Genomic DNA, 14,249 nt, shown 5'->3' with positions numbered 1-14,249 from the left:
ATATATATATATGTATATACATATATATATGTATACACATATATATGTATATATTTATATATGTGCATATGTATGTATATATGTATATGTATATGTATCTATATATGTATATATACAAACACACACACAAATATGTGTGACTACTGAGTGTTAGCAAGAAATAGAACCAATTCAAATCTAGGTAAGTTAGACACAGTAAATAGCATTGTTCTTCGTATTTTTTACATGGTTGAACAGATATTGAACATAGGATTGCGTATAGATTTTTTGACAAAAATTCCTGCATGGTAATGATTTGCGAAGACAATTGAAAGAATCTTTATTAGGACAACAATAGAAACTGGATCAATGTTCAAATCATATGATTATCGTCATTCTGAAATATTCTTAAATAAGAAATCAGATTTACATTCGCAGATTTAGTCGACGGCCATCGACTGGACGATATACGTGCAGTATTATTTCTATCATCAGGATTCGTTTTGGATTTAAATAATAGGAATAGTAAAGGAAGAGAACCGAGCAGATAAAAAGACAAGAATAGTTTTAGTAACTAATATCATGACTTTTAAAATATAAAAAACAAAGGGTGAACAACAAGAGGAAGTAACTGAAGAGTTCTACTAATTCACCACATTCTCCGTCGCCCAGGAAAGTATCATTTTGTTAGCTTTCAAGAGACCAGGTTGCTACAGGTGCGTCTGCTCAAACTGAAAGTAGAGAACGAAGGAAGTTTTCAAAGTTGGTAATTTTCCGCTAAGTACTGAGGTTTTTGTTGAAGTCTGGAGGAGCGTTGAAAAGCTGTTATCCCATAGTCTTCTGAAGTGATCCTCAAGTTATCTTCCCAAAGTGTAGGGTGAGGCAATGTCGGGGCAGAACATTCCATGGCATAGGTCCCTCTGCAGAGAAGGAGAGCCAGATTGATCATTCTGCAGGACAAGTGGAGGGTCTGACCAGATAGGAGCATCCGTACAATTTAATTCCAGATGTAGCTGTGAAGCGTCTGCTTCTTCACTTAGGGGTGCAATATGGCGAATGGACATAGTCATTTCTCTTCGATTAGTCAGTTGCATGTAAGTATAATTTGGATTCACATCGAGAATCTCAACTGTTTATACTAAAGGCTCATATTTGCTACCATGTATATATATATATATATATATATATATATATATATATATATATATATAAAGCTGAATGTCTGTGTGTCTGGTCATGAATAGGTTAAAAAACTGATTATATATAATGATAGAAAATGTATTGAGACACAAGAATGGGTATGTTTGATCTGGCAGAACGATGGTTCATTAAAATTGTGGGGTCTGTGTTCACGCCTGGTCCACAAAGTATGGAAATAAAAGAATTAAAAATTAAAAAAAACGTTTACAAGTGTTTTTGATATAGATGTACATAAGAATACTTTGATGAGTATGTTTTAACTTAAATAGGGATGGTATAATAAAATTAGAATGAAAATAGGCACAAACTTTAATAAAGACTTTTCATATCTATCTGCGTAAGTATACTTTGATAATTATGTTTCAGTTTGAAGAAATATGGTATAATAAAATTATGGGGTGTTCATTCACGCCTGACCTCCATAGAATGGAAATATGTCACAAAGTTTAACAAGGTTTTTTCATATAGATCCACAGAATATTGTGATAAGTGTTTCAGTGTGAAAATGTTTGGTATAATAAATTATGGGGTTTATCTATTTTATTTTTACTTTCATCATATTTTGCTTTGGTTTTGATACCCCCAAATTCGAAGCTATCTCTTTACAACCCTTCCTTTTCATAACCTATCATACTCTCATAAATCAGAGTCCACTTTCTGTAGGCTGTTTTTGAGCCCAGTCAATGACGGGTACTTTTGCTAGTATATATATATATATATATATATATATATATATATATATATATATATATATATATATATGTGCCGCTTAAAGAGTGCAGATTTAGATTTAGTTTACCATGTTGGTATGGATTCTCCCGAGGTATATTTTCTTTGAAAGTTAAACGTACATTCATGAGGGGTACAGTTGGAGGCGGTGGAAAGCAATGAGCGTATACAGTGGAATACTATGTCTAGAACTTTCTCCTAGCTAGCAATAGGGAGATTGCGCGACCGCAGCGCTAGGTTCACTGTTTGCCAGATAATGCCATTGTATCTCGCTTCCTGTCCATTGCCTTGAGAATTGAAAGTGGTAATTCGGCTAGTAACGATTCATTAAGAATGTAGGAAGTTCTCTGGTCGGGGTGTATGAAAGAAGGGTTCCCGAAAATAGAAAATAGGTTTGTTAAATTTTTTTTTACTGTGGCTATCGCAACATCAGCACAAGAGTAGGAAAAAGAGAAGTGAGAGTATTCGTCAACCACAGTTAGTATGTACCTATTGCGAATGTTAGAAGGTAGAGGTCCTTTGAAGTCCATACTTAATCTCTCAAATGGTTGGCTTGCTTTAATGAGCGGTTGAGGAGACATTTTAACAAATCTCGGCTTTATCTCTGAATATGCATGACCTAATTATTGCCTTTGTCTTCTACAGAATAGGGTATGTTCTTACTCTTAACAAAATGCAGTATTCGGGTTACTCCAGGGTTGCATAAATTCTTGTGCAAATAAAACAATTTGTCAATCAAGATGGCAGATGAGTAAATCCAAGATGAAGCATCTGCAGCGGTAATTTGTTTTCCAGGGTGATACACTATGTCGTAGCTGAAACAGACAAGTTTTAATTTCTACCTTGTAATCTTTTCATTTTTTTTATTTTGCTTTTACTTTTAGGGTTTAGCATGAAGGAGACAGATTTTTGATCTCTGATGAGTTTGAAATGCTTCCCGAGTAATACGTGTTGCCATTTTCGAATCGCTTCTACAATAACATATGCTTCTTTTTCCACTGCAGAATGTTTTTGTTCTGTAAAAGTCTAAGTTCTTGAAAAGAAAACTACAAGCAAGTTTTGCGTTAGAGGGGCAGCAATAGTATGTTCCGACGCATCAGTTTCCATTTCAAAAGATAAATCAGTGCCTATACTTGCTAGAGATGATTTAGCAATCTCCTTTTTAGGCAATGAAAGGCATCAGACTGTTTCTCAGTGAGAGGGAAACAGGAAACACTAGTTAGGGGATATAATTTTTCAGAAAAATTGGATATCCACCCAGAATAGTGGGAGAACATTCGTTGAAGAGAGATGAGGTTCTTTGGTATCAGAAGGTCTATCAAGCCTTTAAGTCTATCGGGGTCGGGTTTTACTTGCTTTTGGTATACCCAATCAAGACTATGGAGCTAAGTGAGTAATGACACTCTCATTCAGAGTTAGGCCATACTATTCAGGGGTTTAACCGGCTTCCTCCGAAGGAGGAAGTTTCATGGGAGTATGAAATTCACAAGCGGTCCCCAGTCGCATGTATATCCCCATTAAGGGAGATGACGACGTTAGGTTTTTGCAACTTTTTGCAGGGAGGTGTCGACGTCCTCCTACATACAGCACCTGGACTTCCCAAATTAGTCACCCATTTTAGTAATGACCAGGCTCAACGTTGCTTAACTTCGGTGATCTGACGGGAACTGGTGTGTCAATGTGATTATACCGTATATATGCCATACTTGGCCACACTATCTATGAAGCCCTTCAGATTGCTGTCATGATCTGCCTAATTATGACCACATACAGTGACGTTGTCGATGTTGGCAAAAATACCTTGGAGATTTTCTCGCTTTATAATATCGTTCATCACTGGCAACTTGCCACCCCATTCGCCACACCAAAAGAAATTCAACAGAATTGGTACAGAGACGCAGCAGCTTCAAATGCTGTATATTTTCGCTCTTCTGATTTGATGACAATCTGGTGATATGCACTAGTCAAATCAAGGGTACTAAAAGTTTGATAGCTGCCGACCTCATTTACCATGTCCTCTATCTGAGGAAGGGGATAAGCATCCAGTAGAGTAAAACGGTTTATAATCTAGGAATAATGCACAATGAGTTTTTTCTTGTGATTAACCGGAGATATTACTAGAGTTTGGGCTCGCCATGGAAAACGAGAAGGTTCCTTCAGCATATGTAACATCTCAGATTAAATGAATTTTAAGTCAGGTAAGCTGTGTCTTCTGGAATTCACGGCTATCGAATGACAGTCATGAGTTAGATTAGCAAAAAGAGAAGATAAGAAATATTATTCACGGCCGTCAGTCCACAGATAGTAAGGGGTGAGAATGATCCCCCGAAGTTATTTTTACTTCCGAAAATTGACATAGAAAATCATGCCCAAGTATGGCATCACAGCATAAGTTAGTCATGATGGATAGCTTGACATTAAAGTACTTTCTATTATTCAGGTGAAGGGATACTATACAATGTCCTAGAGTAGTGGATGAATGGGAACTGTTAGCCATGAAAATGTTTTCCTTACTTGTCCGGGTGAATAAAATTTTCAGAGCTCAATGACTATATTGATAGATTTATCCTTGATTTTCCCACATAAAGTCGAGCGAGTTAGACACTCTGAGAAGTTATATGTCTGAAAAGAAGAACCAAGGATAGACTTACCAGGACTGATAGCAGCAGCAGCTGTAGCCGATTTACAGACTTGAGCAAAATGTCCTTTCTTCTTACAATTTTTACAGATAGAGTTCTGAGCAGGACACTTATTCTTGTTATTTCTCTGGTTCCTACAAAAGAAACATTATGTTGTGAGATAGTGGCTACTAAATGTTGTCCATCATCTGTAGACTGAATCTTGTCATACATTTCATCGGTCCGAATTGTCGCATTTACCAAGCAGTCATGTTGAGTAAGATGCTAATTGCTTTTGAGCTGTCTCGAGTGTGAGCATTTGTTTGAATCGTATTTTCTTTGTCAAATATGATTCAATAAAAATATGATTCAATAAAAATATGACTCAATAAAAATATGACTCGATAAAAATATCTCAATAAAAATATGACTCAATAAAAATATGATTCAATAAAAATATGACTCAATAAAAATATGACTCAATAAAAATATGACTCAATAAAAATATGACTCAATAAAATATGTGTTAAGTGTTGAGACATTATGTTGAACAAAGATGGCGGCGTAGTTCACATCAGATCCTGAGTGTAATTGGCAGTAACCAAGATGGCGGCCAAGAATCAAATGCAGTCCGTGACGTAGTTAATGGCAAACTGATTGAATCCAAAATTCGACAATTTTTATAGTAATTTTGGAAGGTCTTCATTGGTTGTTTAGCACAGCCAGTGTTTATAAAAACGATTGGCGAATTCATTGGTCTCATACCCCCTACTAGGTGTAAAAAACAGTGTACACACCCCCTTTTTTGATATAATGGAAAAATCTTTTCGGATTCAATTTTTGGTTTGACTTGAGAAAAGGAAAGAAAAACAAAATAAATAAATAAATGAAAAAATAAAAATAAACCAATAAAATAATTGTTTGGGAGGGGGGATTTGTCTTTATTCTCATTGGTCAAAAGGAATTGTTAATATATTGGTATAATGTGTGCAAAAGAAGCCATTTTTTTTTGATACATATAAAAATAAACACTTTTCAAATATATATAAACATATGCACAAAAATTCACAAATATACATTTTTTGTTTTGTTTTGTTTTTGACAAATGTTTGCCAAAAAAAAGATACAAAAAATTATTTGACAAAAAGGAAATTTACACAGAAAAGGTTTTAAAAAGTGACTTTTTTTCTTTTTTTTTAACAAAAACTGGAAACATTATGTTAGGTATTAGTTGGTTAATTTGGTTAGTCAGATAGAAATGGTCGCAGTTTAACGTCGTGCCTGGGATAATTTACAATTAAAAAGATTTTTTTTTTTTGTGTGAAAAAGTCGAAACTGTTCATGCTTCTCTTTTTGGGTTTCTGAAAAGAGATTTATTCATAATTAGATTCCAAAAAGTTTGGTTATAAAATGTTTTAATTTTATTCTTTTTATAGGTTTAGTGAAAATGTCGGCTATATTATTTTCAGACGTCACATAAGTAAGAGTAATAGATTTTTTACTTATTTCATCCCTTATAAAATGATATCTGATATCATTATGCTTCGACCTTTGATGGATCATAGAATTATTTGCTAATAAGATACTGATCTGATTGTCACAATGAATTGCTATAGGTGTATTACTTAGATCAGGTTTTAAAATAGATTTTAGAAGGGTGTTCGAAAAAATTGCCTCCTGCGCGGAATGGGTAATGGTCACATATTCTGGTTCACAAGTAGAAAGGGCAACAATTTGTTGCTTTTTAGTTTTCCAAGAGATCATAGGTCCAGTCTTTGACAGTCTAAAACAATACCCCGTTATACTTTTTCTAACCTCAGAATTACCCCAATCTAAATCTGAAAATCCTTCTAAATTTAGAGCATATATAGATTTTTTAAATATTAAAGATTGTTCCTTGGTTCCTTTTAGGTAACAAAGTATTTGTTTTGCACTAGTAAGGTTCTATGCGCTAATTTCGATTTGATAAGTAGGCATCTTGTCATCTCAAAAAGGGTTCGCCATGCCCTTTCAGCTGTGCCATTTTGGAAGGGGGAATACGGCGCCGATTTCTTGTGTTTAATACGGTGGTTAATTAATAGAAGTTCAAAGTCTTTACTAGTAAATTCAGTCCCATTGTCTGAGCGAATACATTTTACTGAGCCGTACGGGGCAATATCAGCTAAATATTTCTTAGTGGCGAGGATAGTGTCGGATTTGTTTTTTAGAAAATAAACCATAATTAAACCGGAAAAATCATCAATAAAGTTCAAAATGCACCTTAGATTATTTCTCCCCATCGGGATGATCAGACCTGCTAAGCCACAAAGCACAAGTAAGAGAATTTTCGTAGCCTTTTTGTCTAGTGTTTTGCTTATATATTTTGTCATTTTCCCCTGTGCACACACATCACAATTTTGGAGATCGTCTGAAGGTATTATTTTCATGCCTTCGACTACATTTGATAATTTTTTAATATCAGCTGTATTGCAGTGTCCTAGAATTTTGTGCCAGGTTTCCAAGTCATCACAGGCAGTTTTTGAGGGAACCATATTTTTTAAATAATATAGTCGGCCATTTTCTTTAATGTCAAATACAGTTCCATTGGGGTATATCAACTTTGACTTGTTTTGCCAAACTTTATATTCGCATCTTGTTTAATTGCAGCCTGTATGGAAAATATGTTTTGCTTAAATGTAGGTATGAACAGAGCATTTTTTAGAATATAGTTACAGATTTCGCCTTCATTATTTTTTAGGGATATTTTAGCGTCGCCTCTTTTCAAGACTATATCATTTATTTGACTACCGTCGGCAAGTTCGACAAAATGATTTTGTGGATTAAAGTTTGACTCAAAATTAATAAAATCAGATTCCTTGGTGATAACGTGTGCTGTAGCACCACGGTCTACAAGGAGATTTTTACCGTTTGTGGTATTGTCAAAGTTACATGTGAATAGAAATGTATGTTGTTCCTCAAAGTTCTTAACGTTTTTTACGGAGTCAATTTTAGAGAGTTTATATCGATATTGGAAACTTTTGTGGTTGGGTCGTCCACAATTATAACAGATATTTTATTCTTTTTCTTGGGAAAATTACTTTTGAGGAACACGTTGTGGTGAGGTGCGTAATTTCGTGGTGTCTGTTTTCGAGAAGCATTTTTGAATTTTATAATATTGCTGGAGCTATTATTGTCCACGAGCATACAATTAGTCTCTTTGTAACTGCACAATGCCACTTTAAATTCATTTAAATTTATGGGTTTGGCTTTTTGCGTTATAACAGTTGTAAATGGTTTAAAATCGGCTGAAAGTCACTTGAGGGTCATTGATATCAACAAGCTATCGCTTATTATTTCACCTGAGAGTTTTAAGGCATTGGTGGTTGTTTCTGCCCTTATAACGTATTCTGTAATAGTTTCATCCTCATTACATTTCAAAGACGTTAGTTCTGTATATAGTGATATAATTTTCGGTTTCTCTTTTGATAAATAATGTTCTCTTAATATGTTCAATGCTTTCCGTCCGTCAGCCAAGGCGTCTCTTATAATCAGAGACAGATTTCTATCGTCTAAACATTGAATCAGTTCTGTAAAAACAGTCGCATTCTTTTCGAGAAATTCGGGGTTGTTACAATTCTCTGTTGGAGATTATATCACTTTGTGTAGTTTTCGAATCCTTATGAGGGGCGTGCAATAAGTAATGCCCCTGACCAACTTCCAGTTGTCTGATCTACCTGAAATTTTGCATGTGCAATGATTTATATCTCTACGGGTTATGTGGCAAATTACAGCTCTGAACTAATTGTGGTTTCTGTTTTACAGGTGTTTGAACTGAGTCAGGTGTGAAATGGAGCCTGTTGAATGTCGAGCAGTGATCCTGTTTTTGTATTTGAAAGGACGCACACCACAGGAGACTTTTGATGAAATGAAAGAAACTTATGGTGATAATGTCCCATCATATGATCTTGTAAAATGCTGGCATCGTGAATTCAAACATGGCCGGAAACTGTGGAAACAGCTCCCAGACCTGGTCGCCCCCCCCCCTTCTGCCATTGATTAGGCATCTGTCTGTCAAGTTGAGGCTACCATTTTGGAAGATCGGTGCATTACTATTCGCCAAATAGCCCAAGATGTCAAGATTAGTACAGGGCCTGTGGAAACTATCATTCATGACCATTTGCATATGCATAAGGTGTATGCCAGATGGATTCCCAGGTTGCTCACACGATTCCAGAAGCGAGAACACGTTGAGTGCTCGAGGATGAATTTGGAGATGTGCCAAGAAGATGAGTCAAAGTTTTTCAAAAGACTGATTACACAGGATGAAACCTGGGTCCATCACTATGATCCAGAGACCAAAGTCCAGTCAATGCAGTGGAAGCACTTGAACTCACCACCTTCAAAGAAGGCAAGAGTGCAGCCCTCCGCTGGCAAGGTCATGCTCACAGTCTTCTGGGACCAGGATGGAGTAGTGATGACAGATTTCCTGGCAAAGGGTACCACAATTACAGGAGCCTAGTATGTTTCACTTTTGAGGAAATTAAGGGAAGCTATCAAAATCAAGAGGCGGGGCAAGATCAGCAACGGTATCCTCCTCCTGCAGGACAACGCTCCGGTCCACAACTCGCATGTTGCCAGATCAGAAACACGGGCATGTGGTTATGAATTCTCTCCCATCCACCCTACTCTCCTGACCTTGCACCCTCTGACTTTCACCTCTTCCCAGCCGTGAAGTTGTTTAGAAAGGAAAGCGTTTCCCAGATGATGCAGTCTTGATTTCTGAAGTCATGTCGTGGTTGGAGGAACAACCTGGGGTGTTCTACAAAAACGGTCTTGAGAGCTGCATCAAATGATGGGAGAAATGCATAACCCTGGATGGTTCCTATATAGAGAAAGATATATAACTGTGCCAAGTTTCGTTGCTCTACTGCTATGAGAAGTGGGTCAGGGGCATTACTTATTGCACGCCCCTCATAGATATCCCAGAATTCGAATTTAGATTCTGGTCCGTCAAAGAAAAGATGATGGCTGGGCGCATAACCTGTTAAGTATTGAGACATTATGTTGAACAAAGATGGCGGCGTAGTTCACATCAGATCCTAAGTGTAATTGGCAGTAACCAAGATGGCGACCAAGAATCAAATGCAGTCCGTGACATAGTTAACGGCGAACTGATTGAATCCAAAATTCGACAATTTTTATAGTAACTTTGGAAGGTTTTCATTCGTTGTTTAGCACAGCCTGTGTTTATAAAAACGATTGGCGAATTCATTGGTCTCATACCCCCTACTAGGAGTCAAAAACAGTTTACAATATGATTCAATAAAATATGATTCAATAAAATATGGTTCAATAAAATATGATTCAATAAAATATGATTCAATAAAATATGGTTCGATAAAATATGGTTCAATAAAATATGGTTCAATAAAATATGATTAAATAAAATATGATTCAATAAAATATGATTCAATAAAATATGGTTCAATAAAATATAATTCATTAAAATATGGTTCAGTAAAATATGGTTCAATAAAATATGGTTCAATAAAATATTATTCAATAAAATATGATTCAATAAAATATGGTTCAACAAAATAGGATTCAATAAAATATGATTCAATAAAATATGATTCAATAAAATATGATTCAATAAAATATGGTTCAATAAAATATAGTTCAATAAAATATGATTCAATAAAATATGATTCAATAAAATATGATTCAATAAAATATGATTCAATAAAATATGATTCAATAAAATAGGATTCAATAAAATATGGTTCAATAAAATATGGTTCAATAAAATATGGTTCAATAAAATATGGTTCAATAAAATATGATTCAATAAAATATGGTTCAATAAAATATGGTGCAATAAAATATGGTTCAATAAAATATGGTTCAATAAAATATGGTTCAATAAAATATGATTCAATAAAATATGGTTCAATAAAATATGGTTCAATAAAATATGAGTAAATCAAATATGGTTCAATAAAATATGATTCAATAAAATATGATTCAATAAAATATTGTTCAATAAAATATGGTTCAATAAAATATGGTTCAATAAAATATGATTCAATAAAATATGATTAAATTAAATATGGTTCAATAAAATATGATTCAATAAAAGATGATTAAATTAAATATGGTTCAATAAAATATGGTTCAATAAAATATAATTCAATAAAATATGGTTCAATAAAATATGTTTCAATAAAATATAATTCAATAAAATATGGTTCAATAAAATATGGTTCAATAAAATATGATTCAATAAAATATGGTTCAATAAAATATGGTCCAATAAAGTATGGTCCAATAAAATATGATTCAATAAAATATGGTTCAATAAAATATGGTTCAATAAAATATGATTCAATAAAATATGGTTCAATAAAATATGATTCAATAAAATATGGTTCAATAAAATATGGTTCAATAAAATATGATTCAATAAAATATGATTCAATAAAATATGGTTCAATAAAATATGGTTCAATAAAATATGATTCAATAAAATATGATTAAATTAAATATGGTTCAATAAAATATGGTTCAATAAAATATGATTAAATTAAATATGGTTCAATAAAATATGGTTCAATAAAATATGGTTCAATAAAATATGTTTCAATAAAATATGGTTCAATAAAATATGGTTCAATAAAATATGGTTCAATAAAATATGATTCAATAAAATATGATTCAATAAAATATGATTAAATTAAATATGGTTCAATAAAATATGGTTCAATAAAATATGATTCAATAAAATATGGTTCAATAAAATATGGTTCAATAAAATATGGTTCAATAAAATAGGGTTCAATAAAATATGATTCAATAAAATATGATTCAATAAAATATGATTCAATAAAATATGATCAAATTAAATATGGTTCAATAAAATATGGTTCAATAAAATATGGTTCAATAAAATATGATTCAATAAAATATGATTAAATTAAATATTGTTCAATAAAATATGATTCAATAAAATATGGTTCAATAAAGTATGGTCCAATAAAATATGATTCAATAAAATATGGTTCAATAAAATATGGTTCAATAAAATATGATTCAATAAAATATGATTCAATAAGATATGGTTCAATAAATATGATTCAATAAAATATGGTTCAATAAAATATGATTCAATAAAACATGATTCAATAAAATAGGGTTCAATAAAATATGGTTCAATAAAGTATGATTCAATAAAATATGGTTCAATAAAATATGATTCAATAAAATATGGTTAAATAAAATATGGTTCAATAAAATATGATTCAATAAAATAGGGTTCAATAAAATATGATTCAATAAAATATGGTTCAATAAAATATTGTTCAATAAAAGATTCAATAAAATATGGTGCAATAAAAATATGATTCAATAAAATATAATTTAATAAAATATGGTTCAATAAAATATAATTCAATAAAATATGGTTCAATAAAATATGGTTCAATAAAATATTATTCAATAAAATATGATTCAATAAAATATGGTTCAATAAAATATGGTTCAATACAATATAATTCAATAAAATATGATTCAATAAAATATGATTCAATAAAATATGGTTCAATAAAATATGATTCAATAAAATATGGTTCAATAAAATATGATTCAATAAAATATGATTCAATAAAATATGGTTCAATAAAATATGGTTCAATAAAATATGGTTCAATAAAATATGATTCAATAAAATATGGTTCAATAAATATGATTCAATAAAATATGATTCAATAAAATATGATTCAATAAAATATGATTCAATAAAATATGGTTCAATAAAATATGGTTCAATAAAGTATGATTCAATAAAATATGGTTCAATAAAATATGGTTCAATAAAATATGGTTCAATAAAATATAATTCAATAAAATATGATTCAATTAAATATGGTTCAATAAAATATGATTCAATAAAATATGGTTCAATAAAATATGGTTCAATAAAATATGGTTCAATAAAATATAATTCAATAAAATATGGTTCAATAAAATATAATTCAATAAAATATGGTTCAATAAAATATGATTCAATAAAATATGATTCAATAAAATATGGTTCAATAAAATATGGTTCAATAAAATATGGTTCAATAAAATAGGGTTCAATAAAATATGATTCAATAAAATATGATTAAATTAAATATGGTTCAATAAAATATGGTTCAATAAAATATGGTTCAATAAAATATGATTCAATAAAATATGATTCAATAAAATATGGTTCAATAAAATATGGTTCAATAAAATATGATTCAATAAAATATGATTAAATTAAATATGATTCAATGAAATATGGTTCAATAAAATATGGTTCAATAAAATATGATTCAATAAAATATGATTAAATTAAATATGGTTCAATAAAATATGGTTCAATAAAATATGGTTCAATAAAATATGATTCAATAAAATATGGTTCAATAAAATATGGTTCAATAAAGTATGGTCCAATAAAATATGATTCAATAAAATATGGTTCAATAAAATATTGTTCAATAAAATATTGTTCAATAAAATATGGTTCAATAAAATATGATTCAATAAAATATGGTTCAATAAAATATGGTTCAATAAAATATGGTTCAATAAAATATGATTCAATAAAATATGATTCAATAAAATATGGTTCAATAAAATAGGGTTCAATAAAATATGGTTCAATAAAGTATGATTCAATAAAATATGGTTCAATAAAATATGATTCAATAAAATATGGTTCAATAAAATATGGTTCAATAAAATATGATTCAATAAAATAGGGTTCAATAAAATATGATTCAATAAAATATGGTTCAATAAAATATTGTTCAATAAAATATGATTCAATAAAGTATGGTGCAATAAAAATATGATTCAATAAAATATAATTTAATAAAATATGGTTCAATAAAATATAATTCAATAAAATATGATTCAATAAAATATGATTCAATAAAATATGGTTCAATAAAATATGGTTCAATAAAATATGGTTCAATAAAATATAATTCAATAAAATATGATTCAATAAAATATGGTTCAATAAAATATGATTCAATAAAATATGGTTCAATAAAATATGGTTCAATAAAATATAATTCAATAAAATATAATTCAATAAAATATGGTTCAATAAAATATGGTTCAATAAAATATAATTCAATAAAATATGGTTCAATAAAATATGGTTCAATAAAATATGGTTCAATAAAATATGGTTCAATAAAATATAATTTAATAAAATATGGTTCAATAAAATATGGTTCAATAAAATATGATTCAATAAAATATGGTTCAATAAAATATGGTTCAATAAAATATAATTCAATAAAATATGATTCAATAAAATATGGTTCAATAAAATATGGTTCAATAAAATATAATTCAATAAAATATGGTTCAATAAAATATGGTTCAATAAAATATGATTCAATAAAATATGGTTCAATAAAGTATGGTTCAATAAAATATAATTCAATAAAATATGATTCAATAAAATATGGTTCAATAAAATATGGTTCAATAAAATATGATTCAATAAAATATAATTTAATAAAATATGGTTCAATAAAATATAATTTAATAAAATATGGTTCAATAAAATATAATTCAATAAGATGCCATTGCTGATATATTCGTCTCTAGCCTGTATTTCTGTAACTGCTTGGAACTAAAAGTCCTCACCAAGTTTTTTTTAAAACCTGGCTGTACTGGTCTACACTTCTGTTGGGT

At 30.4% G+C, this 14,249-nt stretch overlaps 1 protein-coding gene and 1 pseudogene across 1 annotated transcript in view; one reads left to right on the top strand and one right to left on the bottom strand.

Annotated features, from left to right (window-relative positions):
- Nucleotides 1-14,249, top strand: part of LOC145247370 (5'-nucleotidase domain-containing protein 3-like) — a 293,359-nt gene that overhangs the window by 165,833 nt on the left and 113,277 nt on the right. The window lies entirely within an intron of this gene.
- On the bottom strand, nt 3,487-3,605 carry LOC145247750 (5S ribosomal RNA; annotated as a pseudogene).

This window comes from Euprymna scolopes, chromosome 25, assembly GCF_053919585.1.
Source record: "Euprymna scolopes isolate OS-2025 chromosome 25, ASM5391958v1, whole genome shotgun sequence".
NCBI classification, from domain to species: domain Eukaryota; kingdom Metazoa; phylum Mollusca; class Cephalopoda; order Sepiida; family Sepiolidae; genus Euprymna; species Euprymna scolopes.
Note: the sequence above shows the minus strand (reverse complement) of the source record. Positions and strands in the feature narration are given on the sequence as shown.